We start from the raw sequence: 5,366 nt of genomic DNA, 5'->3' as shown, positions 1-5,366 counted from the left end.
GATTACATTTTACTCCAGAAAAGAATAACAATCATTAGGAAATCATACAATAACAAATGATGATGTGGCTGTGGTGAAAAAGAAATCCTCCCGCATTGTTGATGGGAATGTAAACCAATACAACTAATAAACATAGAAATCAGTATGGCGATTTCTCAAAGAACTGAAATTAGAAACTGCGTATAAGCCAGTTATCCCTCTGCTAGATATCTTCCCCTAAGAGCTTAAGTCATCAAATGATGGTGATACATCCATACCAATGTTTATAGCAGCACGATTGGTAATAGGTAAATCCTGGAAACACCTTGTATACAACAGATGATTGGCTAAAGAAAATGCGGTGTCTACATATAATGAAATACAACTCAGCTGTAAAGAATGACACATTTCAGATGTTTTTAGGAAAATGGATTCACTTGGAAAATATAATTTTGAGTGAAATATTGAGACACACAAACTTAAATTACAGTATGGTATCTCTCAGTTGAGTGAGGGAAAGTACAAAAGAAAATAATAAAAGATGGACAAAAAGGGATATGGGGATGAATCTCTTCCAATAGGAGAATGGTCCAAGGGAACAAGGGTGAAGGGTGAGAAGGAGGAATAGGGGAACTGAGAGTAAAAAAGATATGCCATATACAGGAACCTAATAAACTCAATTACTGTAAACCCTATATCCCATAATGTGACCTAAGACAAATAATATCTACAAGTATGAAAAAGGGGATAGGGGAATTGGAAGAGGAGAGGGAAGGGGGAGGGAAGGTGAAGGGGATTTAAAAATGGAAACAAGCTGTGGTATATACATGTAACCACTCCCCAAGATGATTGTAAACTGCATGAGTTGCAAACACATACTAATAAAATTTTAAAAATTTTAAAAGTAATTATTCAAGAAACAGAAATAGAATGGATATGTGTATGAAATTAAGATATCAAATTATTTTTCTTGAAGATAAAATGATACTCATTTCTGTGTCCTTATATACAATATTTTCTTTATGCATTCATAATAAGGCACCTAAGCAGATTCCATAGGTTGCCATTGTGATTAGTGCTGTGATAATTATGCACATCATGTAGGTATTTTTATGGTGTGTCAAATTTCATTTCTTCAAGTATCTACTGAGATGTGGTATACCTGGATAATGTGACGGTTCTATGATAAATTTATCAAGGAACCTTCAGGATTCACCCAAAGTGTGAGACAGATGAGAAATTCCTGACACTCATCTTTGTCCTGTGCCAGCCAGATAGGTGTATGGCTTGGCACACAGCTCTCATGCCCTTCTCCTGCTCTTCCCTCTGCTCCCTCTAGCATCCCAGAGGATTTCTGGGGACAACATGCCTTTTGTCTCAGTATCCTCTCAGCATTCCTGAGGTTAGCTTCACTCTGAGAGCAGGTGCAGCTCTGCCATTAACCATGATGCCCCTCCCCCACTTCTCGTGCTCCAGACACTGAAGAAAGTTGAGGCCACCCTAATGTGATGATCCAAGAGGTAGGAATCTGGGCCCATTACTAACATCCCTAACCGCCCCAAGTCCCAGTAAGTGGTGATGAGCACAGCTACCCCTCCTGACAATTCCATAGTTTCATGTTTCTACATGACAGCTGTCAGTGGAGTAGCTCCCACCTACCTACCTGACCTTCCATTGAACTGCCTCCGTGACAGCTGTAGCTCTCATAGATATGCCTCACTCCTGAAGCCACTTGGGCCAATCACAGGTCTTCACTTGAACTAATCAGCAGGCTTAAATTTGAACCAATTATAGGCTTACACTTGGAGAGCTCATTGGCATACACCTGTGATATAAGTAACACTCCCCTTACACTTTTGCAGTTAGTTTTGGAAGATTCCTCCTGGTGTTTTGACTTCCCTGTGCTGCCACACAAGTCCTGTTAAAATAAGGCCTCACTCTAATGGCCCTGTAAATCTGCTCATGGTTTACTTCATGGATAGTGTAGACTCAAAAGGTCCTGTATATCTCATCAGGATTTTTATCCTAACTAGTGTGGACAGAAGAGTTGCTTTAAAAGACAGAGAAATAAATTCTAGAGGCAGTTATCCTTGAAGTGTTCCAGAAGCTAGCAGCCAACAAACATTAGTTCCAGATAGCAACCACCCTCAAAATGGACTGACAACAATCAACAGAAGTTGGTGTTGAATTGTAGCAGCCAGCATCAGCCAAGAGCAGCACCTGGCAGCGTCGACCAATAACATCCAACATTATCTGGCATCAACTTATGGTATCAGAGCCACCAACAAGGTTGTACTTTGGCAATTTATGATTTTTATCTAAATCAAGCAAAAGATTCCTCAACACACTGGTAACAGTTGTATTAACATGTGTTTCCACATTCATCTTAGGTGAATTTCAGTTTGTTATATGTATCTAGATGTTTGTCTATTTCCTGAAGATTTTCCAATTAATGGGAATAAGCTTTTTAATAGAAAGCCTGAATGACTTTCAGTTTCAGTGCTAACTTGTGTAATATTCTTCCTTTTTCTCTAATTTATTTATTGGAGTTTTATTTCTTTTTTGGTTTCGATAAGAATATATCAATTTTATCTATCTTTTCAAAAAGCCAACCCTTTGTTTTGTTGATTTCTCTATTGGTTTTTCATCTCTATTTCAATTATTTTGTTCTAATCTTTTATTTTTTTCTCTTCCCCTAAATTATTGTGCCATTGGTTTGCTCATATTTTTCTAAGGGCTTGAGAGGCATTATTAAGTTATTCTACTTCTGTTGTGGTCTGAGAAGATGCATAAAGTTATTTCATTTTTATGAATTTTGTTGATTTGTTTTGTGGCCTAAAAGGTTCTATTTTGAGAAAACTTTCTGTGTGGATGAAATGAACGTTTATTCTACAGCTATTCAATGAAATACAGTATTTTGAAGATGTCTGTGGAGTGCATTTGATATGTAACATAATTTAACTCTGATATTTCTTTGTTGATATTTCCCCGAATATTGGTAGCACTGGAATATTGAAGTCATTCACAATTTATTGTGTTCTAATTTATTTCTCTATTTCTGCCCTATAGTGTTTCTTTTAAAAAAATTTTAAATTTTATTTTATTAGTACAGGTTTACAGGACATGAAGTTTACATTCACTGAAGGGAGTAGGTATATGTGCAAAATATATCTTGATTCTTTTTTAATGCCCTTCTCCTCCCCACCCATCTCCCTCCTTTTATCGCTAAATCTCCTTTCCCTATTTTCATTGTTATTGTTATTATCATGATTTTTAGTACATGTTTTTGACTTATAATGTTTACATTTACTGTGGGTATTTGGTGCACGCATATGACACCTGTTAAATTTTTTACTCCCTCCTTGGTCTCTTGGACTTTTTCCCATTTGCAAAAGGTCTGTCTCTCTGTTTCCTTCTATCAAGCATTTATTTTGCTTTTTGTTTGCACTTTGTCTTACTCAAATGAGCGATCCCATACAGTATTTAAACTGTGTGTCTGATTTATTTCACTTATTATATTTTCTAGGTGTACCCATTTTCCTACAAATGTCTTGAATTTATCTTACTTTATAGTTGAGTAGTTTTCCATTATGTATAGATACCACATTTCTTTATCCATTCATCTGTTGAGGGACACATAGGGTGCTTCCAGGATTTAGCTATTATGAATTGTGCTGATATAAAATTGGTATGCATGTATCGCTGCAATATGATGTTTTTAGCTCTTTGGGGAAGATATATATAAGGGGAATTGCTGGTTCAAATGAAAAGTCTAATTGTAGTTCTCTGAGAAATTCCATACCGATTTCCACAATTGTTGAACATTCCCACCAACAATGTAGGAGGGTTCCTTTTTCATCAAAGTCTGGTTGGAGGAGATGGGTCACCTGGGGCATAGCCTGGAAGGGTCTATCTCTTTCCCCCTTCTCCCTTGACCTTCCTCTCCACTTTCTATTGCCATGTCATAAGCGCTTTCCCCTTTACCATGCTCTTCTGCCATGTCGCCCTGCCTTGCAGCCGGCTGACTGTGGACTGAAATCTCTACAAACTATAAGCCACAGTAAACCTTTCTTCCTTAGAGGAGTTAGATAAAAATTATTAGTCAACTGGAGAGGGTTTGGGTCTTCAAGGAAGTTGGTGCAAAAATGAGACACATCAAGATTGTGGAGGTTAAACTGAAGAGACCCACACCTCAGGATGGAGATGCAATAGCTAGGCCTTTGAGCCTGCCTTGAGATAAACAGATACTTGAGATTATGCTGTAATTAGCACCACCTGGTCCAGTGAGCCCAGACAGCCACCAGATGCATAAATGGGTGATCAGAATATCTGGACCCATACTCCTATCTCTTTGCATGAATGCCTTTGTTCTTTCCATATATCCTTGTTATGTGACTTGTTTCCCTACTGGATCAATATTAGCTAAGTGATTATACTTGTAATCCTACTACAGCTTTGACCCACATTGAACACACGTTGTGATTTTGCTGTATAAATGACCCCTGATGAAGAGCCTTGGTGGCCATCCACTTAAGAGCCTTCCTGGAAATCCAGGAGCTGTTCTCCTTATTTTGAATAAAACTCTCCTAATTTTCTCCTTTGGTTAGTGACTTCATTCCTCAGTGTTGTGAGACCACGTATTGTGCACATCTGACATCTAACAGGTTGGGAGTTACTGTATTTTCCCCATAACAGTCCCAACACATTTTATATGTATTGAACTTTGTTGCCTTAGGATATTACTTCTGTTGTCAAATCTCAAGGTACCTGCTCACAAGAGCAGAGGCCAGAAAAGTTAAGTAAAATTTTAAAATATTTTTTATAATATTCTTTCCATCTGTGAATAACACACACACATATACATAAAATTGATAAATTGATGTAACTTTTTTCATGGTAGTGTGGATTGAACCCAGGGCTTTTGCACTCAATTACACCCCCAGCTTTTTTTTTTTTTAACACAAGGTCCTGCTAAGTCTCTAAATTGCTCAGGCTGTGCCCAAATTTTGATCCTTCTGCTTCTGCAACCCAGAGTGCTGAGATTTCAAGCACACACCACCATTCCTAGCTCTGATATGACTTTATATAAAGTTTAAATGCAAACGTCCCCCAAACCGGAAGTATTCCCACAAGGAGTAAGTCCTACCTTAAAAATAACCACCACCAGAGGATTTAGATCTGGTGAAACCAAGAATCTGCCATTCTGTCCTTATTCATCCTTGGGTTGATGTCATTTACAGTCATTCAAGATCTGGGGAGGGGCTGAATCCCTGTCCAATCAGAGGTTGAAAGCTGTCCAATCAGACGCGGGGCTAGAGCGGAAAGGGCGGGCTTTCACTAGCTCTTGGACCTTTGTCTGATGGCAGGGCTTGCTCGGGTAGTTTCTC

The sequence above is a fragment of the Heterocephalus glaber genome, unplaced genomic scaffold (genome assembly GCF_053883595.1).
Source record: "Heterocephalus glaber isolate CG9 unplaced genomic scaffold, H.glaber_assembly_v1.0 deba00000546, whole genome shotgun sequence".
In the NCBI taxonomy this organism is placed as follows: domain Eukaryota; kingdom Metazoa; phylum Chordata; class Mammalia; order Rodentia; family Bathyergidae; genus Heterocephalus; species Heterocephalus glaber.
This window is presented reverse-complemented; position numbering follows the sequence as displayed.